Source organism: Cydia fagiglandana, chromosome 9, assembly GCF_963556715.1.
Source record: "Cydia fagiglandana chromosome 9, ilCydFagi1.1, whole genome shotgun sequence".
Classification (NCBI taxonomy): Eukaryota; Metazoa; Arthropoda; class Insecta; order Lepidoptera; family Tortricidae; genus Cydia; species Cydia fagiglandana.
Genome location: NC_085940.1, coordinates 4,872,268 through 4,897,714, shown reverse-complemented (window position 1 = coordinate 4,897,714; position 25,447 = coordinate 4,872,268). Strand labels below are relative to the sequence as shown.

General features: G+C 38.0%; 1 protein-coding gene and 1 long non-coding RNA gene across 4 annotated transcripts in view; one reads left to right on the top strand and one right to left on the bottom strand.

Moving 5' to 3' along the window:
• LOC134667223 (uncharacterized) overlaps window positions 1–25,447 on the bottom strand; it is a 470,671-nt gene that overhangs the window by 109,236 nt on the left and 335,988 nt on the right. The window lies entirely within an intron of this gene.
• Window positions 1–25,447, top strand: part of LOC134667174 (cytohesin-1) — a 119,043-nt gene that overhangs the window by 23,541 nt on the left and 70,055 nt on the right. The window lies entirely within an intron of this gene.

The window sequence follows — 25,447 nt, the reverse complement described above, 5'->3', positions numbered from 1 at the left end:
TTATTGACTCCTCATACAAACTTCCACCCCACTTTTCACATCCTCAAAAGATGCTTTTGGTTATAAAAACCATCCTATGTCCTGTGTCGAGACTGAAACTATTTCTATACAAAATTTCAACGAAATTAGTTCAGCGGTTTAAGCGTGAAGAGGGATTTTTAAAAATATATTTTTTTTAATTTTGGTTTTACTTCGGAATAGTGTCAATGTGATACCATAAATGAATTCAGCACCCCCGATTTATACGAAAATGATATCAAACATGGCCTAACAGCATCACTGATGTAGATATCAAGATAAAATTAAAATCCCTAAATAAACTTTCAAGAGCGGGTATCTCAAAAACTATTCAAGATATCGAAAAACTTGACTAGATAAAACTTGTAACTAATTTTATGAGCTTTCGGTTTGTCTTAGTAGTCATGTCGCTAAGATGCAAAGTTTCCAAGATATCAATGAAAAACCGAAAAATTCGACCTTCTTACCCCCCTCTTCCCCGCAGCACCGGGGCTACAGCCGGGGACTTTTGATATTTTCACCTCCTAACTAGTCTAAACAAAGTTACGGAGTCAAATATTGTGTTCCTAGCATTTCCCTCTACAACGTTTTTTGAGCATTCATTTACTGACCTAAAATGTCACAATTTTGAATGTAAATGCTTGGTTTGTTTATAAAAACACCAGTATCACTATATGTTAGGGTGGTTCAAAAAACATTTTTTTTTTCCTAAGGGGCACCCCCTTATTTAGTTACACTTATTATGCTGATAAAATACACCAAGTTTCGTAATTTATCTCAACTACAAGGGGGTGCTTCACCACGTTGAAATTTTGTATGTTGTTTGAAACCCAAAAAAAAGAGTATTATTCAGAATTTTATTTAAATATCTGGTTTCACACTATTTGCACATGTGATGTATAAGTTTTGAAGTAGAAAAACATTTTCTTTCAAAATAATATCTTTTAAATCACACTTTCAAATAAGGTGAAAACTACTACTTACATAAAAATCTAAAAAAGAGTAACTTATTTTTTTTGGATTTCATACAATTTGAAGAATTTCTAAGTGTTTGAGCACTCCCTTGTAGTTAAGATAAGATTACAAACTTGGTGTATTTTGTCAACATAATAAATGTAACAAAATAAGGGGGTGCCGCTTCTTCTAGCTAGAGTTTGAATTTTTCCTATACAAACGTGAACCACCCTACTACTATATGCAGCACAACGTCCTGAGTGGCGCAGGCTGGTGCATGACAAAGTGCGCGATTTCGAGAAGCAACGTAAAGTTGACCTCGACACTAAACGCGATGATCTGAAAGCGCACCAGCCTGCTTCCATTCACTACCACTATGTGGCTGGTGTTCTCACGTGCCCTCAATGTGCGCGGAGGTTCACCTCCAAGATCGGCTATGTCAGCCATATTCGGGCGCACGAGCGCCGAGCTAACTAGGAGTCGAAGTGGTCGCCATGGTCGAAATCGGCCGGAAGGATCATCATCATCATTTCATTCACCTACAAGATTTGAAGAGTGCCCTCGATTCCTCATAAATCTCACCATCAGAACTGGGTTTTGACTAAGACGGAACCAATCTGTATGTATATACAGTGGAACCTGGATAATTGCAATCTCAAGGGACCGGCCAATTTTTGTCAATTAACCAGGTTTTTCATTTAAGCAGGTCGTGTCAATTAACGAGGTTCAAAAAAACGTTGTGTCAATTATAGAGGTTTTCATTAATAGAGGTTGCGTTCTGACAAATTTCTTTTATGGAGGTGCAAATAACCATTTTAAGTAGCTTTACACGTTTACATTCTATATATTGCTTCCGTCTATACTTGCACTTTTACACTACATTAATTACCACTTTATTTTCTTATCATTTGGGTTTAACAAATTCCCTTGAATTGTAGAAGAAAGTTTTATTAGAATGTAAAAAGCATAAGTACTTTGTTTTTTATTGATCAAAACTAATTCACCTACTACAGGCTGTGATAGGTACCCAATAAATAAATAAAATTCTGGATGGAGATATAAATAAAATGATCATTGCTATTAAAATATTGTTTCTGCTGTATACAACTACATTATTTCAATTACAGAGGTAATAAGCAAGACTCGTTTCAATAATAGAGGTAAAAACAAGAGCAAAAAAAACGGATTTTTTTAGCACAGTGTCAATTATAGAGGTCTTAAGTTGCGATGTGGTCAATTATAGAGGCAAAATTACGAAAAGCACTAAAATCTAAATTGCAATTATAGAGGTTCCAAAATTTCAATTATAGAGGCCTTTTGGTCTCAAGGGACCGGGACCGGACTTTTGGTTGCAATTATTGAGGTTTTCCATTTATCCAGGTGCCAATTAACCAGGTTTCACTGTACTTACAAGTTACAACTCAACTAAAAAAAGATTTTTTTTCTATTTTTGTGTTAAAATCTTAATGCGTTTCACTGAATACATCTACTTACCAAGTTTCAACAGTTCTTATAGTTTCGGAAAAAAGTGGCTGTGACATACGGACGGACAGACGCACAGACAGACATGACGAATCTATAAGAGTTCCGTTTTTTGCCATTTGGCTACGGAACCCTAAAAAGGAGGTATAAATTCGGTTTTTTTAATGTTTGATATCTCCGTCATTTCGGGATCGATTTTGAAAATTCTTTTTTTAGTTGAGTTGTAACTTGTAAGTTCAGTGAAACCTGGTTAATTGGCACCTGGATAAATGGAAAACCTCAATAATTGCAACCAAAAGTCCGGTCCCGGTCCCTTGAGACCAAAAGGCCTCTATAATTGAAATTTTGGAACCTCTATAATTGCAATTTAGATTTTAGTGCTTTTCGTAATTTTGCCTCTATAATTGACCACATCGCAACTTAAGACCTCTATAATTGACACTGTGCTAAAAAAATCCGTTTTTTTTGCTCTTGTTTTTACCTCTATTATTGAAACGAGTCTTGCTTATTACCTCTGTAATTGAAATAATGTAGTTGTATACAGCAGAAACAATATTTTAATAGCAATGATCATTTTATTTATATCTCCATCCAGAATTTTATTTATTTATTGGGTACCTATCACAGCCTGTAGTAGGTGAATTAGTTTTGATCAATAAAAAACAAAGTACTTATGCTTTTTACATTCTAATAAAACTTTCTTCTACAATTCAAGGGAATTTGTTAAACCCAAATGATAAGAAAATAAAGTGGTAATTAATGTAGTGTAAAAGTGCAAGTATAGACGGAAGCAATATATAGAATGTAAACGTGTAAATCTACTTAAAATGGTTATTTGCACCTCCATAAAAGAAATTTGTCAGAACGCAACCTCTATTAATGAAAACCTCTATAATTGACACAACGTTTTTTTGAACCTCGTTAATTGACACGACCTGCTTAAATGAAAAACCTGGTTAATTGACAAAAATTGGCCGGTCCCTTGAGATTGCAATTATCCAGGTTCCACTGTATATACATACAGATTGGTTCCGTCTTAGTCAAAACCCAGTTCTGATGGTGAGATTTATGAGGAATCGAGGGCACTCTTCAAATCTTGTAGGTGAATGAAATGATGATGATGATCCTTCCGGCCGATTTCGACCATGGCGACCACTTCGACTCCTAGTTAGCTCGGCGCTCGTGCGCCCGAATATGGCTGACATAGCCGATCTTGGAGGTGAACCTCCGCGCACATTGAGGGCACGTGAGAACACCAGCCACATAGTGGTAGTGAATGGAAGCAGGCTGGTGCGCTTTCAGATCATCGCGTTTAGTGTCGAGGTCAACTTTACGTTGCTTCTCGAAATCGCGCACTTTGTCATGCACCAGCCTGCGCCACTCAGGACGTTGTGCTGCATATAGTAGTAGGGTGGTTCACGTTTGTATAGGAAAATTCAAACTCTAGCTAGAAGAAGCGGCACCCTAAATAAGGGGGTGCCCCTTAGGAAAAAAAAAATGTTTTTTGAACCACCCTAACATATAGTGATACTGGTGTTTTTATAAACAAACCAAGCATTTACATTCAAAATTGTGACATTTTAGGTCAGTAAATGAATGCTCAAAAAACGTTGTAGAGGGAAATGCTAGGAACACAATATTTGACTCCGTAACTTTGTTTAGACTAGTTAGGAGGTGAAAATATCAAAAGTCCCCGGCTGTAGCCCCGGTGCTGCGGGGAAGAGGGGGGTAAGAAGGTCGAATTTTTCGGTTTTTCATTGATATCTTGGAAACTTTGCATCTTAGCGACATGACTACTAAGACAAACCGAAAGCTCATAAAATTAGTTACAAGTTTTATCTAGTCAAGTTTTTCGATATCTTGAATAGTTTTTGAGATACCCGCTCTTGAAAGTTTATTTAGGGATTTTAATTTTATCTTGATATCTACATCAGTGATGCTGTTAGGCCATGTTTGATATCATTTTCGTATAAATCGGGGGTGCTGAATTCATTTATGGTATCACATTGACACTATTCCGAAGTAAAACCAAAATTAAAAAAAATATATTTTTAAAAATCCCTCTTCACGCTTAAACCGCTGAACTAATTTCGTTGAAATTTTGTATAGAAATAGTTTCAGTCTCGACACAGGACATAGGATGGTTTTTATAACCAAAAGCATCTTTTGAGGATGTGAAAAGTGGGGTGGAAGTTTGTATGAGGAGTCAATAACCGCTGAACCGGTTTAGGTGAAATTTAGGATGGTATACATCTGTGATTTAGATGAAAATGATACCTAACATGACTTCAAACTTTACCTTAAGCAGTATTTACCTCAGGAATTCAGTTTCGTCGACGAAGTTGAATTCCCCCCATACTCCATTTCACAACTTTAAAGGATGATTATTGAGATAAAAAGTATCTTATGTCCTGTCTTCGGACTCGAAATATCTGTATACCAAATTACAATTAAATCGGTTGAGCGGTTTAAGCGTGAAGAGGAATTTTAAAAAAAAGGTATTTGTTTAAAGTTTATATGTTTTTTCTAAGGAATGGTGTCAATGTGATACCAAAAATGAATTCAGCACCCCCGATATATACGAAAATGATACCAAACACGGCCTAGCAGCTTCACTAATGTAGATATCAAGATAAAATTGAAAGCCCTAAATAAACTTTCAAGAGCGGATATCTCAAAAACTATTCAAGATATCGAAAAAATTGACTGAATAAAACTTGTAACAAATTTTATCAGCTTTTGGTTTGTCTCAGTAGTCATGTCGCTAAGACGCAAAGTTTCCAAGATATTAGTGAAAAATCGAAAAATGAGACCTTCTTTCCCCCCTCTCCCCCCCAGCACCGGGGCTACGGCCGGGGACTTTTGATATGTTCACCTCCTAACTAGTCCAAACAAAGTTACGGAGTCAAAAATTGTGTTCCTAGCATTTCCCTCTATAACTTCTTATTTCTTGGCCTATTTGATGAAGTGAAACTGCTGATGATGATCAGAATGGAACTCTTCAACGACGCATAGCTCATGTTTGGGGATTTGTCCTCTTCGTTATGTTTGTTAAGCACGTTAGGTTTTTAAGTCACATTTTCGTCAAGCTCAAGTTCTAATGATGGGATCCATAAGGAATCGAGGGAACTCTACAAATTTGAATGGCATTGTATAGTGACTTTTGTATTTTCATCAGGCAAACAAGGATTTACATTAAGAACAGTGGCATTTGATGAAGTGGTATTGCTGATGGTGATCAGAACGGAACTCCTCGACGACTTGTCTTTTTCTAATTGATTGTTAAGCAAGTTACCCCACTGGCAAAACAAGCAAGATTTTGAATTCGACTTCTACCTGAACCTGGACCCGGACGCGGACCCGGACTCGAGATCGCGAATTCGGACACGGACCCGTTTTCTATTTGGTTGGTGTAAATGGTGTTGGTGAATTTTTTGATTAATTCGGGCGAAAACTGGAAGGTTAGGTATCATAAAATGTTCATGAAGAGAAATTGTAAGAGATGGTATCATTACCAACAACTGTGGAAAATACTGTTTGGTTACTCTTTATTTAAAAATAGCAAAATCAAATTGCATGATTTCATTCGTTTTCTCCACTGTACACAGAATAAGTAATGATGTTACTATGGATATGAAATAAAATGTGTGTTTTTATATCTTTAAACCCAATTACTAAGTAGACTGCACATACATTAAAGTCACATTAAAATTCCATTTCGCGAAATAGAGATTACAACATTTAACTTTGCAAAAGTAGATAATTGAAAAAATTATTAGGTTAGATTCGAGCTACAATGACATAAGTTTGGGTTCAAGGCAAGGTTGCAGGGCCTCAACATGGGAAAAAAGGGGAGGGACTGTTGGCCTGGCTCAGTGAGCCAGAACTCACCCACTAATCCCTACTACTGCCGTAAGCAGGTAATGAATTCCCAATGTATTAAGTTTAGGTTTAATAAATTATAAATATATTTTATTAATAACATAATAATATACAAATATGTATAAGCATAAAGTAATAAATAAGCCTACAGCTATTAATAATGTCCGTAATCTGTATAATTCCAAAATACGGATCCCTCGGATGCGGATGCTGCTTACATAATCTCGTCTGTCAAGGTGTTTCGGCAGGAAAGGCCTTGGCAGACTTATAAATTCCTGAAATGAGGGTTCATACCTACCGACTAGAATTGGTTTCATGGTGGTATCAGATGGGTTAGTGTACGGTAACCGATGGTCATCTTGCTTATAATCTCGTCTGCCAAGGTGTTTCGGCAGGAAAAACCTTGGCAGACTTATATATTTCTAAAATGGGGGTTCATACCTACCGACTGGAATTGGTTTCATGGTGGTATCAGATGGGTTAGTGTAGGGTAACCGATGCAGACCTTGCTTACATAATCTCGTCTGCCATGGTGTTACGGCAGGAAAAGCCTTGGCAGACTTATATATTCCTGAAATGAGGGTTCATACCTACCGACTGGAATTGGTTTCATGGCGGTATCAGATGGGTTAGTGTACGGTAACCGATGGTCATCTTGCTTATAATCTCGTCTGCCAAGGTGTTTCGGCAGGAAAAACCTTGGCAGACTTATATATTCCTAAAATGGGGGTTCGTACCCACTGACTGGAATTGGTTTCATGGTGGTATCAGATGGGTTAGTGTAGGGTAACCGATGCCGACCTTGCTTACATAATCTCGTCTGCCAAGGTGTTTCGGCAGGAATAGCCTTGGCAGACTTATATATTCCTGACATGAGGGTTCATACCTATCGACTGGAATTGGTTTCATGGTGGTATCAGATGGGTTAAATTAGGGGTCCCGTTGACCACCTTTGAGAGCGTCTGCCAAGCACTTCCGGCTAAAAAACTACTGGCAGACTTCGCTTTTATGTGTCTACATGTAAATTTCTAACTGCTGCCATAACTATTATTTCGGTATCAGATGGGTTAAATCAGCCCCCTTTTTTCGCACCGGAAGTGGCCTTCTTTTTCGTACTTTCGGCAAGTTCCGCCGTGGCAGACTATCGAATTCGGACTTAGCATCACTTTTATGGTTTCCCATTGTGTATTTCATCGTGGTATCAAGTCGGTTAGAAAATTTGCGGCCGGCTCTTCTACTATCTGTGACCTCAAGGTCCGAAAGAACACTTAGGTAATACATAAATCAATTTACATATTAAGGTTAGGTTATGTGGAGTGCTTACTACCTACTTCTTACTCCATTGATTGAATTGTTGAAACATTGGTGTAAAAGAAACTATTGCCCCTAAATAAACCATGTTTCTCCTACCCCATATGACCTTAGAGCAAAACCAATGTTTGACAGCACTCGACGCAATAGTAGTGAAAAATCATGAATCATGACATGACATCCCTGTTTTTGACTGAACACGGATGTGTAAAAGCACCAACTTTTATTGCATTGCTAAGAAAGGAAGGATATAGGTACCTATTCCCATACGGATCCCTAGGGTTGTTACATATGCGCTTGTCGTCGCTCTGACATCACTGCAGTACGTTACGTCTTGCACCTATTAGAGCTACAACGGATCACAACAGAAGGACGAAGGATGGTAACAGTCAAACTTACTGGCTAGCTTTCTGGGCTATATATAACCGCAAAAAACGAAGTTCGCAAATTGCGGGCATTTTTCTCGGTCACTCTAATTACGCTTTTACGAATTTCGGTTTTGGCGGTAGCCCCTCTGTATTGTCTGGTACTTAATTCACGAGCGAAGTTGCAAATTGTTTATCAAACAAGACAAACGACGGCGACGATGGATCGGGCGCAGCGAATGTCTTGTCTACGGACAGATAATGGATGAGAATGCGATCGCTGTTGCAATCCTTTTGCAACTGGGGCGCATTTTGTCTTACTGAGGTGGTAGGGTTGCCATATGTCAGGATTTCCTGATTTCCTCTAACATTTTACGTCAGGATTTTTGGTCCTTTGTCAGGATTGCTGGGAACTTACCGCACCTTTTAGCTGAGGTGTTTATAAATTTCTCTAGAAACTACATAAAGTTCGGAGTTGGGCACAGGAAATGGAAGGTTATGCTATAGGTAGTAATAGGTACAGCATAAACTGGTGGTGGATAGTGAAACGCTAGTGGCCCACGAAATATATTGGAATAAGGGATTTAATTGGCGCTTTTATACTTTCGCGTTTTGTACACATATTTAATTACACAAACGGAAAGAGTCTTTCCGTGACCACAGCTGGTGAAACTCAGCTGAAACGTCGGAATTTAAGTTAAAAACAATGAAATTATATCGCGGGAGACCCGTTTGTGTAATTAAATACTTCATGGTAGTGTAATGGTATGGTATATGTAGGTGAATTGTAGATAAATTGTGTTTGGAAAAATAACCGTCCAGTAAATGTCAGGATTATTAGAGTGAGACGTCCGGACTTGACAGAATATTAAATTTTTTATTTCACATGGCAACCCTAGCTAAAGGGGACAGCTAAACAGACTGACATCACAGATTACACAGATGCGTTCCTCATAACGGCCATAATCATTGTTTACTACTTATTGCAAATATTTGGACATGAAGCAATGGAATACATGGCCTATTTACGAAACAAATACATGAAATAGACACTACTGTTAATTCATGTTTTTAAATAAAATTATATTTTATATATGTGCAGATACCTATTTCTTATTATCAATTATTTTATTAGAGTCTCACTTGCCGTATGCCGATCATGCTGACGAGTATTGTTCAAATCACAAACAGAACGACTAGTTTGTTTACCAAGACACACGGAAAACTAGTTTTAACTAGGGAAAACGCGTTTTCATTAAAAACTTTTAATTTACGGTAACATACAATTCAACTATGTACTCCAATATCAAGTAATAAATACGGAATACATAGATTTAAAAACAATAACCTTGTATGAAGCTACCGCGTGTGATAGAAATGCATTTGACTACGAATTCTTTCAACCATGAACACACTCTAGGACTGAACACCTAAAGTGTACCCTCAATAATCTCTACACATACACACAAATTGAAGTGTTAAGTGCTACCGTATGCCGGCACTATGTCATGTTGTATACCAACCTTAACAATGTTTGTAGGACCCAATATTGTGCACATGTTCCGAACAATGGCCGTCACATGGCGTCAATATAGTTTCATGTCGCATTATCTATACGATTATTGTTTTTGTAATCAATTCATAGGTACAATACCTACTGACCGTATTAGCATAGACAGGCGACGAATGCATTGAAATTATTGAATCGAATTTTATCAACTCTACTAAACCTTTGTGATTGGTTCCTTTATTGTCAAGTATTAAATTCACCAGCAAGGTTTACATAAACAAATTTTATGTATTAGGTATTTTACGACTGTCTAGTACCTAGTACAAATTGCACGGTAATCAGTTTGCGTATTTTATATTAGCTCGTGTCGTGAATTTTACGGCGGTACTTAGTTCCGAACAACGTACAAACGGTAAAACCTTCGAGCTGGGTACCTACTCGTATAAATAAATTTCACAGGGAGATATTTAACTGAATCAGGTTAACAGTATAGGAACCCAGCTTTCCTTGTCGTACACGTCGCTCGATCAGTAGAGACGATGCAATTGGTGCTCCAGACGAAGATCCTCAAACACGAACCGAAAAATATCAAGTACATACTTTTTCGACTTACTAGTGCATAAAGTCACCTGCAATAATATGTTACACAACAAAGACCGCAAAAATATCTGACACGATCATATTTGTAGACCCATAAATAAGAGCGTGTCTATTTTTGCGGTACGTGAATATCTCGTTTAATATAATTTTAATTATTACAATAACTTATTTATGTTAAGTAGAATGGTAGAAGCAACAGCTTTGAACATACAATAGGATATCAAGATTTACAGACAAAGCGAATTACATGAGCTTACAGTTAGTTACCATAGTATTCTAAATAAAACGAATGCTAATACTTTCGTATACACACAGGCGAACTAAGAGAGTAAAAAACGTAATCCCTAAATGGAAGTAAAATATTTACAATATTAAACAACTCAATTCAGTAACGCCCAGAATAACTGAGGTCAAGTCAAGAAATGTAGTGAGATAGATAACGAAGTTATGATGAATTTTGTAAATCACGAGGATCAAATTAAAATAACTGATAATTAAAAACAGCTGGCTTTTACGATCTCACAAAGCAGAAATCCAATCAACACGTAAAAGCTCGGCAGATTTGCTGTGTCGCTAGCTAGGAATTGATATATAGATATACCTAGCTACCATGATATTGGTTTTCTGATTCGGAGGCCCTTTTCAACTGTCATCCTATTTATTCAGGCAGCAAATACAGAGCATATTTACACTTTATTATATATTTATTTGGCTTTCTGCTACTTTTTTTTTCCGTGCGATAGGATTTTTTAATATCCCTATCCCTACTAATACCTAGTATAAAATAGTGAGATTTGGTATGGAGATAGTTTTAGGCCTATCATTCCACAAGGTATCACATTCATCACATCATCATTCCACGCAGACGAAGTCGCGGGCAAATGCTAGTAATTCTATAAGCCTAGTCTATATTTAGGGAATTTCCTTTGATATGATGAATTATATTGAGAAATTATTTGCATAGGATACATTCGTTCTCAAGTTGCTACGAAAGTACGAAAATTGTGAGCCTCCGGTACGGGTTCGGTAGGTACTAGTAGTGCGATTTTAACGAGGTCACACATTTCTTTGCGTATTATCTGTTTTCTCTCAGTATAATACACGGTGTAACATGAGTAAACCGAATAATTTTAACAGCGTATTCCTGATCATATTTAGAGACAAAAATGTCCTATAAACTTTTTTTTAAAAACGCCTAGTTTCAGAGATAATATTAATTTAAAAATAAACAAGTTTTTGTTGTTACATAATGTAAAATGCCTTTTTGATGGTAATGTTGCTGCTATGGGACGTAGTCTAAATATCCTTATTGATAGATGTTAAAAAGTGACAAGTGACACTTTGCAAAAAGAAGGTTTTACGAAAAAAAAATGTAAAAATCAATTTTAAGTAACAAGTTTACCAATAAAATTTATTTTTTATGTACAAATACATTCAAATAAATTGAAAAAACAAAACAAAAAAAATATTTTATTTTGGCGAAATTGACCTAAACTCATTAAATTTTTTCCTTCTTTTGACCTCAGAAATGCGTGGTTAAAATTATTCGGTTTCCTCATGTTACACCGTGTATAATAGTTCTAGCGAAGCTGCGTGGGTAAACAAACGTTTAGAATAACTTGTTTATATTTAATATTTAATATCCTTCAGCAAATGTTTGATATTAATCATGTTTACCAACCTATTATACAAGAAGCTCGGGGGTCGGATTCCCTTTGCTACCGGCTTAACTTAATTCAGGCATTAACCTACTGTTGGCTTTAATAAGCGAACTTCGCTGAATGACGGCCATATTTTACCTTAAATAGGTTGTGTTTATTAAAAGTTCACGAAACCGCATTATAATTGGAGCAATTATGTTTAGGTCAATAAGAAACGTAGAAAAGTTGTATATTCAGGACTTTGGTTTGAGAGGTGCTTGAAACGCAACACTTGAGTAGGTTTAGGGATCTTAAAATTCATGGAGGGATTCACATGTTTGGAGGGAGGGTCTCGATCCCTTTAGGTCTTTACCCCCCCTCTCACTAAATCTGCCTTTGATAGAAAGGTCGTTTAGGTATAGGTTACGATTTCACAATCAGTCGGTCCCCAAAATTTTGGCAGGGACTTTTTTAACCTGTATGATCCTAACCCAACTGCATTATATTTTATTTTATTTCTAGTATTGTTAAATCCGCAACACAGGTTAATGTTATTGCACGCTGTTCAAAGTTAAACCTCGTTATCGCGACCACATCTAGTTTCCAACTGTAGTAGCAATATTGACTCCGCACCCTCTGGCGGGTTATAAAAGTTCACACAAAAGACGCGGTCATGCATGCATGACTCCGAGCCATTTCCTTTCGTGCATTTGCTGTAGATTTGTTTGGAAAATACATGGATTTCTGTCGTATACAGTTTGCATATGTGCAAAAATAGAATTCGATGTTTGTGCCCTTCGGGCTGTGTGCATCGGTATCGATGGATGTAACTACTCGTATGTATTGATTCCATAAACAAAATATTATACATAAAATATAAGCGAGAACGGAAAAATTGCGATTTAATTAGAATCGGACTAAACTAACTGTGCATTGCATTCTATGAGACCATGACGTTCCCTCGCTTAGTTTTATTCAAATCGGTGCAAAATTAGCGTAGACGGACTGTAATCGATTGACGTAATACATGGCATTGACGTCATATTATATAAAAATAAAACCATAAAAACGTTTTACCAAACCTGAACTTACTGTTAACAGAGGACATTCGATCACAAATGATTAGAAACATTAGTTTCTAATTTTGCCTCGTATTTTTAGTCTCCAGAATAAAAGTCTACAAACTAAAATAGGTATACCGATATTACCGATAAATTAAACCTATAAAGCCGTGGGACGGGGGTTAAAAGTTTATTGAACTGATTAAATAATATATGGCGCTGACGTCATTCAATGGAAAACCGTCAAACTTTCCATCCAGCCTAATGTTAACGTAACATCAATCAACCACAGATTGTTTGAGCATTCGTTTCTAAAATTATGCTGTATTTTTAGACCTATACACCTATACAGTATATATTTACGAAGCCAAACGTCACCTGGCATATTGTTTCACTTTTAAATAATTAAAATTAGCTCATTACCGTTGGGACTATAGATCCGTTCTTGAAAGTCGAAGCCAAAGATATGTTTACACCAGTGCACCTTAACTCCATTGTGTTAAGGCGTTAAATGTATACATATCTTTGGCATCGTCTATACTAGCTCGGTTATAGTAGACGCCAAGTAAATCTAAATAAATATTGTTGGCGTTTGGCTTGGCAAATGAGACTGTGGACTGCCCTCACTGCAATCGTTGTGTGCATTGAGATTTTAATCTCTGGCCTGCTCGACCTGATTTTATTGAATTACCACCTTAATGCATAGATAAGGCTTATAGTTATACTCGTAAATAGAATGAAGACTGCAAGAAATTTTTTGTAGTTTGAATGAAGAAGCGGTGAACTGTTTTTCATCGTTTAAATACTTTCTATCTTTAAGTGCTTTAAGATAGCTTTTAGCACATAAACGTATCAATGATAAGAATGGCCGCTAATTAATAATACTTCATAGTATTTTGAAGAACTATTTAAGAAGTGAGCTTAGTTAGGCTACAGATATATTAATGTTGACATTATTGACCCATCTACTCTAACATTGCGGTGTAAAGAAAGTAATAAAAACGTCAAACACGAACTGTATTAAGGTAGAGTCGAGCAAGAGGTTGCATAAATCTCAATCAGCTGAATTTGCCCCGGTTCTGAGTAACGTTACAGTTTAAACGGGCGTGAAGGATCGGATCGAGGTGACCTTAGACATCTATCCTCATCTTGCGTCACCTGCCTGTGTTCTGGACCGGCACAGACTAAATTATACTATAGTGATACGCCACTGGAACAAAGTAGTTATTTACGATACAAGTGCGGAAAAGAGGAAATTCGAAACGAGTGGCGATAAAATTAATTCTCGACCGAAGGGAGTGTTTTAAATCGACACGAGTTCCGAATTACCTATTCGCACGTGTATCGTACAACGTCTTACAGCACATAATATATGGCCCTTTAAACATTGACATACTCACGGAAAGTGCTCTTTTACGCATTAAGTAGTGCGGGAAAGTAGGACCATATGTACTGTAACGTGTTCTTGAGTGGAGACCGCGACTCGGCAAACGTAGTGTAGGACGCCCTCCAACCAGTTGGGATGACGATCTGCAAAAGACTGCAGGGAGATGCTGGATGCGGCAAGCTGAAGACAGGGCGCTCTTTAGGGGAGGGCTATGTCCAGCAGTGGACTACTATAGCCTGATGATGATGTACTGTAAAGGACATTTCTATGAGCATGCTTAACAATTTGCAGACAAAAGTATAGTGTAGCCAATTATCAGTTGGCAGGCAATGTCCCCTGTAAAACTTGATGTTGCGAATCTAATCGCTCTTCCGATTCGAGTCATAGCCAGTGCGAGCAGTTAACGCTACTCAGGCACTTTGTCAGTGCCGTCAGTAATATAACTCCGTATAAGATAAATACAGTCTAAGAAAAAAACGTGCCTCGGAAATCAAGAAAAAGTCATTCTCGAATTTCTCGATTAGATGGCGCACACACCTTTGGCCTATTCTCGGCTAGATGGCGTCGACGACACCGTTTAATATTTAACAATTTTAACACATATCAGTGAAAGAACATGGGTCAGCATGGAACAATAAAAATTAAAAATCATTTTTCCGTAAACATATTTTGATTAATTTATACATTTTCAATTTTATTTTAAGTTTTAATCGTGTGTCGATAGATGGCAGTAAATGTACCGTGACTACAAAATTTACTTTGGCAATAGCCCTCTATACTATCTATTCTCTTTGGTATAGTGTAGCTGTAGAGTGTTTTACTCAGGAGTGGCGTATCTGCTTTGTCATTAAGTAATCTTTGGAAGCGTGCAACGCGTGTGCTAATAGTGTTTATTAGCTCTACCATTGCGTGACACGGCACAGGTGACGAGCATGCTTTACATATTGTCACACATTCGCGAATCTTCCCGTGGTCCACATACACTCACGCAATGTCAAACGAGGTCACAAAACTCATTTCGTGAAAATAAAACATTAGTATCTACTGCTCCAATTAGCGTGAAACACACAATAAAGATGATTCTAGTGATGTTTTAGGGCTAACTATATAGGTATTACGGAAATCGTGTAAGTTGTGCGCACGACATATAAAGATATGTCGTATGTCGTGGCGTATATGTGGTAATGAATTTAGTGATATTTTGTAATGAATTTTCTTATGACTTGTAATTTCTCTTTTTACTGTAGGTAGTAGAATTGACGCATGTTAGACTAAGTATTGGATATAGTATATAGTCAATCATCATTATCGTCTCAGCCATAAGACGTCCACTGCTGAACATAGGCCTCCCCGTTAGACCTCCATACGTGCCGGATGGGGGGTGAATGCCATAATCGCCACGCTTGGCAGGCGGGTTGGCGATCGCAGTCGAGTACACCGAATTTGAGGGACGCTGCTGCCCGTCCACTGGTGGTCTTGGACGGATATACCTAGTCAATATTCAGACACAATTGTAATATTGTTAATGAATAAATAATTAATAATATAATATAAAGATACTCGTCTATGAGTGTGAGTTACGTAGGGCAGTCTGTTGAGATTCTTTCTTTTTTTTCCTGCCCTTATCCCACGTTATGTGGGGTCGGCACAACATGTTTTTCTCTTCCATTCTCCTCTATCTTTCGTCACCTCGGCACTCACTCCTTTCTTTCTCTTATCCTCTTTGACACAATCTATCCATGACAATACAATTGAAATTTACTTTGGCGTAACCATAATAACGTGGTAGTAGAAAAAGTTGTAATTTACTAATAGAATTATTGTGTCAAAAGAATAAAGTGCATGCTTTACATATTGTCACCCATTCGCAATCTTTCCGTGATCCAAATCTACCTACGTCACGAAATCTTAAAACGAGGCCACAAAAGTCATTTCGCGAAAATAAAATAAGTATCTAGGTACTATTTCAATTAGCGTGAGACAGTCGTACAATAAATATGCTTTGAAATTCATGAGCTTGTAATTTCGGTTTATTATGATTTCACACAGTTTCGTTACATGCGAAAAACCTTGATATTTTTTAATTGTTCGGTTGTATACATTATTTAATGTTAATATTATTCTTTAAAAAACACAATTGAGTTTTAGGCTACGAATATGCGGCTTAGCCCGTATTATACTAACGACTATATTTTAATCTAGAAAAATACACTGACAGATTACAGATATCGGTATGACATAAATATAAATCAAATCATATAAAAATGAAGTAATTAATTACGTGTCTTATCAACCTGGGACCTTACAATTATGCTTTGCTGTTCGATTATTGCGATTAATGTAGACTTTTACAACTATTCAGCTCTTGGCCGTTATTGTTCGCGTCCGTACTTCCGTAAAGTACCTTTCATAGAAACACGTTTACCGAATATCACGCGAGATGGCGCTGTACCGGGAGCAGCGATTTCTACATCGCGCTAACGAGATTTTTATTGGGATTGTATATAAGGGTTTGGGATATATTTTTAATATATTGGCTTTATTTGTGACTGGTTGTTTATTTTCATAGTCAATCATTCATTAGTAAAGATCGCCCTTTTTGATAAAGTTAGGAGTACATACAGTTATCATTATCACGAAATATTTAAATAATAATTAAATCAATAGGTATCTAAATCATCGAACAGTATGGCCCTTGTAAAACAGATAAAAGCATTTCAGGATATTGCAGTATAGACCCTCTGTCCAAATACTCCAAGTTGCTCAATAAAATAGGTCACGTGGTAAACGTGTAAAGTTAGGGAACTGTAAAGATCGTTTTCCTCTCGAAGGGTACTTCAACGGGAAGGGAGTAGAAACCCGGCTTTTGGGACCTTACAATTATGCTTTGCTGTTCGATTCTTGCTGCTTGCTGCTTAGGCTTTTAGGACTATTTCAGTTCTTGGCCATTATCACCAAAAATTTAAATAATAATTAAATCAATAGGTATCTAAATCATCGAACAATATGGCCCTTGTAAAACAGATAAAAGCATTTCAGGATATTGCAGTATAGACCCTCTGTCCAAATACTACAAGTGGCCCAATAAAATAGGTCACGTGGGAAATGCGTAAAGTTAGGGAACTGTAAAGATCGTTCTCCTCTCGAAGGGTACTTCAACGGGAAGGGAGTAGAAACCCGGCCTTCAATCCACGACGCTACACCGTTCGTTCAGAGCGCCACTCAAGTTTAACAACTACCGCAAGAATTGTGCTGCAGAAATATAAACTAAAGCATTCAAAACGATTTGTTCCGTGAATAATCTTAAAGATAACTAAGACAGCTTAGCTGCAGCTACAAAGGAATATCGGATATCCTTAGTAAATAGATTTCAGGTTCAAGATTTTTCGATATGTCGAAGTCCTTTCTTTTATTCAAACTTGTTTGCTGTTTGTTCTTTAACACAAAGTTTCTTTGTAATAACTACATATTACCTTTAGACCTGATAATATAATAAAAATTGTCCTGTTTACAAGTTTTATGATAAAGTTACTAAATATTCTTTATTGTCCACCATAAAGTGAAAAAAAAAATACACAGAAAAGGAAATACAAGTTTAAGACACCTAGTCTAGAGTATTTTTAATAGAAAAGGTAACTCTACCTGTTCTGCCTGGTACTTACCAGGTCTATTGGTCACCTATCAGACATTAAATGTCAGACGCTAGTCAGGCAGAACATGTTTTTTTTGTTAAATATTATTTGGTAGTTGATTCTTTACCTACGGGAAACAAACCGTAATAAAATCACGTAGTAAAGATCCAATACTAATAAAATAATAAACATTTACTTACTCTTGTTTATTTCTGTTAATATGTATAAACTCACTTGAGAAAGTTTTCAGAGTCATCAACATTAAATGTTTCAAAATACCCTCTTTAAAGTTTATGACAAATAAAATTTAATGTCTATTAATGTTACATCGGCGTCATTTGATTCGTTAAATATTGCTCTTAATGTTTTAAAGATGTTATACAAATCTATTTCTTATTGATCTATAGTTTTCTTTATGTTTTATGTTATACAGATGTTATCTCTATTTAAGGGGAATACACATAGGATAATATTATGTTAGTAACATGTGTTAGTGTCCATTAACTATTATAAGAAATGTCACTTGTGACACTGACAGAACAAATCCGGACTAAACACAAAAGTGATGTAAACAAATGTTCGCCTACCGCAAAAACGTCAAAGTCAGCTGCTGACTCGTTATTTCAAATGCACCATACGAGTAGCGACGAGGGCGAAACCGGTCCCGCGGCGGCGCAGGCGCAGAGCGCTGGTGGGGCGACGAGCGCGTTATCAGTTACTGGCGAGATTACAAGTGGCTGCGTGAGACACACGGATGCGGCGTTCGGTCCGAACATAAATAATCAAGTACCAACGGCAAAATGTGATGATGACGAGGAATGGCAATTAGTGCAACGTAAGAAGATGAAAAATCGTCGTTTTATAGGTAATAGTGGAACAGCAATTGTAGACCCTAATAGTAAATTTAGGGCCGTTTCCAATATTTTTACGATGTACATATACAACGTTGACAAAGAAGTCACGGAAGAAGATATTATGCAGTACGTCAAGGAAAAAGGGAGCATACAAGTGAATGTGGAAAAAATGAAAATGAAAATCTCAAAAAGTTATAACTCTTTTAAAGTTTTTGTACCGAGATCTAAGCTTCAAATGTTTATGAGTGATGACTTCTGGCCGGAAGGTATTTCATACCGGAAATTTATTGGCAGAGCAGATGCTCTGAAAATTGGCGTAAAACATAAATCAAAATAATGGAAGATACAGCTAAGTTAATAACTTTTAATTGTAGAAGTGTAACTAGATCGGTTGACTGTATTAGGCGACTGTGTGTATCATCGGACATTATTGCGTTGCAGGAAACATTTCTTTTGCCGCATGATATTGCATACTTAGGCCAAATTGATGATAAATTTGCCTTCACGGGTACATCAGCGGTGGATACGTCGGCCGGGGTACTTCGCGGGCGTCCTTATGGAGGAGTGGCTCTGTTATGGAGGAAATCGCTCTTTACAGATGTTACAGTGATAAAATGTAGTAGTGTTCGTCTTGCTGCAATTAAGGTACGATATCGGAACTGCTCTTTGTTATTTTTCTCTGTGTACATGCCCACGGACTCGTTGGACAATATTATTGAGTTCACTGAGTGTCTAAGTGAGATAAGTGCCATAGTAGACAGTAACGATGTGCAATCCGTTTTCATGCTAGGGGATTTTAATGCTCATCCCGATACATTGTTCGGTCATGAGTTATTGACTTTCTGTGCGGAACAACAATGGACATGTGTAGACTTAGACTTACTATCGTTAGACACCTATACCTATGTTAGTGACGCACACGGATGCCGGCGATGGCTTGACCACTGTGTAGTCACGGAGGCCGCTCGGGGCCTTATTGATGCGGCTGAAGTGCTTTATGATACATATTGGTCGGATCACATGCCTTTACAGATTAAACTTAACTTGACCTTGACTAGGCAGTCTATTCATTTGTCGAGCCCGCCTAGTAACAATAATGTCAGATGGGGAGAGCGAGATGCTATGCAAATATCTAGGTATACAGAATTATGTAATGATAAGCTAAAAGAAGTCGATTTTCCTTCTGAATTGGCTAGGTGTGCCGGTAGGTTGTGTAGAGATTGTAGTCATAAAAATGTTTTGAACAATATGTATTGTGACATTATTAGTAAACTTACCGAAGCATCACAGTTAACTAGTAAGAACAGCAGGGCAACATTTAAACGTATAATTGGATGGAATAAGCATGTTAAGCGCTCTCACGGGGAGGCTCGGTCTGCTTTTCGAGAATGGTGTATGTTTAATAAGCCGCGTTCGGGTCCTTTATATGACAACATGTGTATTACCAGAAAGCTCTTCAAGTCCGCACTAAAATGGTGTCAAAATAATCAAACTCAAATTAAAATGGATATACTGGCACAAAACCATAAGGTGAGGGACTTTAAGAGTTTTTGGAAGAATACTAATAAATTGAACCCTAAGTCGAGTGTCCCTGTGAGTGTAGCGGGGCAACATGATCCCACCGCCATAGCAAACCTTTTCAAAGACCACTTTAAGGTAAATGCGCCCTTAATACGTCAAACTAAGGTGCTTAATATGGAGAGTCAGTCAAGGGACCTGAGTGTGCACTTCACCGCTAAGGAAGTCGCGTCAATAATTAGTGGTATGGAAAGAGGCAAGTCTCCGGGCCACGACCAGCTCAGTATTGAGCACCTAAAGTACGCAGGGGTGCATTTGCCCAGAGTATTGGCTATGTTTCTTAATTTGTGTCTTAGCCACTCACACCTGCCCGATGAGTTGATGAAGACTATTGTCGTGCCAATCATGAAGGATAAGACTGGTGACATTTCTGAGCTTTCTAATTATCGACCGATTTCGCTTGCCACAGTAGTAGCAAAAGTGTTAGACAGTTTGCTTGACAGGCATATGGCCAGTCGCATACACTTACACGATGCGCAGTTCGGCTTCCGGCCAGGTCTTTCTACCGAAAGCGCAATCCTGTCTCTCAAGCACACTGTCTCTCATTATACATCTAGAAAAACACCTGTCAATGCATGCTTTCTAGACTTGTCTAGGGCATTTGATCTTGTATCATATGACATTTTGTGGCAAAAGTTGACAGAGGAGACTGATGTGGCGGGCGAAGTTGTGTCGGTGCTTAGATATTGGTACAGTAAACAAACCAATTATGTAAGATGGGCAGGGTCACTCTCTGATATGTATGGGTTGCAGTGCGGGGTGCGGCAGGGGGGGTTGACCTCGCCTCGTCTCTTCAACTTATACATTAATCGTCTGATTGTTGAACTCAGCAGCACCTATAAAGGCTGTCATATCGGTGGAGTGTGCGTAAACAACATTAGTTATGCAGATGATATGGTGCTGCTGACTCCATCAATCAACGCGATGATCACTCTTCTCAGTATTTGTGAGAAGTATGCCGAGACCCATGGACTCAGATACAACGTAAAGAAGAGTGAGTGGCTTGTGTTTAAGGCTGGCTCCAAATATTATCCTGACGTACCACACCTAAAACTATGCGGGACTCCTCTAAATAAAGTCGTCAAATTTAAGTATCTGGGTCACTGGGTCACGGAAGATCTGAGTGATACCATGGATATGGAACGTGAGCGTAGAGCGTTGTCAGTCAGATGCAACATGTTGTCGCGTAGGTTTGCACGGTGTACGAAACAAGTCAAGGCGACGCTGTTCACAGCATATTGCCAATCTTTTTACACCTGCAGCCTATGGGCCAACTACACGCAGAAGGCTTACAGCGCTCTACGCGTACAATATAACAATGCTTTCAGGGTTCTGATGGGGTTGCCTCGTTACTGTAGCGCCTCGGGGATGTTTGCCAATGCCGGAATAGATGGATTCCATGCCATCATGCGAAAGAGGTGTGCTTCAACCCTGAGCAGGATACGGGACAGCCCCAATGGAATCCTGGGCATTGTCTCAGAAACGTGGGACAGCCCCCTAATGAGGCACTGGCTCGGTCTGCATGCGCCAGTTCCGTATGTACCGGGTCATAGGTTAAGTTAGTTTTGTTTTATTTTTAAATTTTAATGTATTGTTTAGTTTTATATGATATTAACCCTAATTTTAAGTTTAGTAATAATGATACTAACCCCAATGGACCTAAAGTCTGAAATAAATTATATTTTTTTTTTTTATTTTTTTTTTTTTAAACTCATAATCTGTTATTACAATCAGAATACTAATTTATTACGACTCCACCAGCGATAGACTCATTCACCCTAGTCCCTTAATGCGTAATGAAGGTAAATATACTAGGGTAAAGATAGTTTATAGATATACATGGTTGTATAGCAGATAACACTCATATAGCAGTCTCTTCCTTCGAGCGATCTAAATCGCATTAATTAGCAGTTCGCATCAAATTAATTAAACGCGGTACGCACTAATGTGAACGGGCTCTTAGCGCAGCGTTGGAACTACTGTTTCAATTCTAAGTATAGCCACATGCAGCAGATGGCATTAAGACCGGGAACCAGAAATAGCAGTCATTAAGGAGGGGGGGTGTTGACCTTGCCGGGGGGGGGGGGGACAAGTCTTGCTCTGACTCACTAACTTGTTTCGCGAGAAAGTCGGGTTTGTTTAGCTCATTATGACTGAAGTTAACGATATTTGTGACGTTATCGGACGAACTTGTCCGTGGTAAAACCGTGGTATGGTTTTTACTTCATTTAAAAATCGTTTTGAGTAGGCTTTAAACTCAGGACATACTAGGATACCGGTCCGATTTCTTTAACTTAGCCAATGGATGTTTTGGCTGTAAGGTACTGTCGTTAACTCCTTGAATGAATTTCTCTCAAATGAATCAGCCTAGTGCATTTTGTCTAACAGCGGCACATTTACATTTACACACTTTTTTGTTATTCCTAGTTTAGTAAATCAAATTTTCCCATATAGAACACACACCTATGTCCTAATGATCAATCATTTTACGTCATTCCTTCAATCGAGGTTACTGCTATCGATTCCAATGCTATCGATCCCAATGCCAATCGCGGTTTGGCAAATTGATAGCCAAGACCGTCTGATTGCAGATCTATGAATAGACGACGTCGGATATTCTTGTACATCCCAATTAAAATCGTACAGCAATTTGTCCGACATTTATGTAACATCCACAAAATTCCAACCATGAGTTCAAAAGTCTACGCTATTTGAAAAATTACCGATAATGGCGTTTCATTTGATGATCATATTACACGTGCCATAATTACAGTGTTTAGTTTAAATGTCAAACTAATAGTTATCTGATGTAACTGTTACGTCAGTACATCACGTAGGTATAGAATTCGACAGAATGCCTGCAATATGAGTCAAATCAGCTGTTCTGTATGAAATATCCCGACGATTTCCTGCTATTGCGGGCCAGACACAGTTAGAATGTCATTACATTACACTTTAAGAAATTATATTACTAGTATTACTATTGACAGTGTCATATGAAAATTGGAATAAATTGCATACAGAGAGGACCGATTGGTTATCGATGTTCAATATTTCAAGTTGGATTTTGTTGTATCATATCATTTCTGTACACAACAGCATTCATGATATTGCGCTGAACATTGTTCATAATTACTATAGCCAAAGCATACAATGATGCAATATGTAAACAACATATAGCTCATCCCATAATCCTTTGATTGTTTCATACGGATTGGATCTGCGCGTTTGCCAAGCGAGCACGGTCACTGACTCTGACTGGTTCCACTTGCATTTTAAAACGAAACGACAAAAAATCACAACATGGGCGATACGCAGGTCATTCTCCTTGTGTCAAGTTTTATTTCTCGAATTTATAAATGGATAAAGAGGGATTTTAGATTAGTTATTAATAAAAATTCGAGATAGTGTCCGTCTACCGACTTGAACAAAGCAAAGTGACGGAGTGAGGTTTATAAACGTCATAGTTTTCATAGAAAGTTAACATTAATGATGATAATATTATAGCACACTTTGTCATTGCAAATGCCATGCAGATTTAGCTTGGTCCGACTCTATTAGTCAAGTGAATTGCCGGGATATCTATTCCAATAAGTACTATCAATAACCGACATGGCCCCTCGAATTATACGCCTGTACTTACGCGTACGGGACCTGTTAAAATTGGCTACTCAAATGGCTCTTTAGATATAAAACAAAAGTCTACTTGACAGCAACTTCATACGTACTTTAATACCTGATCAAATGGAAATCCCAGGCGCCTATTCGTTTTGCCACAGTGACAGGCCTCACTTTTTAATCCGAGCATGCGGCGCCTAGGTAGCGGCATTCCTGTTTCAGCATCAACAAACATGGAATTTTTGATTTGAACACTGTATCACCCATGTTTAGATTGCATGGAATATTCGAACGCACGTTTTACATAAATCGATTGCCCCCATTGTTCGGATTATTTGACGATAGATATTATATTCGGGAGCCCTTCAAAGTTTGGAGATTAATTTTCTTCAGGCTTCTTTCATTTTCCTCCACAAGTTTGCCAAATCACGCTCTTGTTTAATAATTGCGTGAAGATTTTTCTAAGTGATTTCTCTTGTATCCGGTTTGGTTGGGACTGGAACTGGTCTGGTGAGTTGACACGACAGGGGCATATAGCAAGGCGATCTCTTTCTGAGAATTACTTGCTTCCACTTCCTACCTTACCGCTCTATTATTGACGCGGAGATTAATTTGTATTTACAAGTTGTAATATTATTTAGTTTCACACAACACTCCTGATCTTAGCGCATTCGGTTGCATCCTTAGAGAATTTATCTCTAAGAATATTTGAGAGACTGGGTCTTAAGAGTGCTATTACATTTCGGGGTTGAGCGAGTTTAGGTATTTTAAGCGCTGCGGCAGGCCGTGCGAGCTCAGTATTCCGATCCCTTCTACCACACTCGCACTACAATGATGGATTAATCATTCTTGATCCTTCGCGAAGCATATTGAAATCAACCATAACAACACTAACTGTACTTAACTTATAAAGTCCTAAAACTGTTATTTGGTAAGTACGAAAATACTAAATGCAGTGCAAATGTACATAGGGGCTGTTCATAAATTACGTCATCTATTTGTGACCCCCCCATCCCTCAAATCATCCAATAATCATGCTTCGGATGACTCTGTTTCCTCCTACGTCATGCTACCATCATCCGATGTCCAGACCCCCCCCCCCCTCCTCCCATTTGAAACGACGTAATTTATGAATAGCCCCATACTCGTACTTATGAACGTATATTACTCGAAAGAAATTATAGGTACTCGCTTATTTACAAGAAACAAGTTACAAGAAACTGAAGATACACAGGGTCTGATGATGGAGCTGGAAGGTGGCCACGGGTACCAGTCTATCATGTAACTAAACCACTTCGTGTTTGGGCTCGTTTGATTCGTCTCAACAAGATCTTTGACACTGAAGATACACAAGGTCTGATGATGGAGCTGGAAGGAGGCCACGAGTACCAGTCTCTCATGTAACTAAATAATTTCGTGTTTGGGCTCGTTTGATTCGTCTCAACAAGATCTTTGACACAAGACAGTACTCAGGGTCTGATGATGGAGCTGGAAGGTGGTCACCATTACCAATCAACCATACAACTAAACCACATCGTGTTTAGGCTCGTTTTAT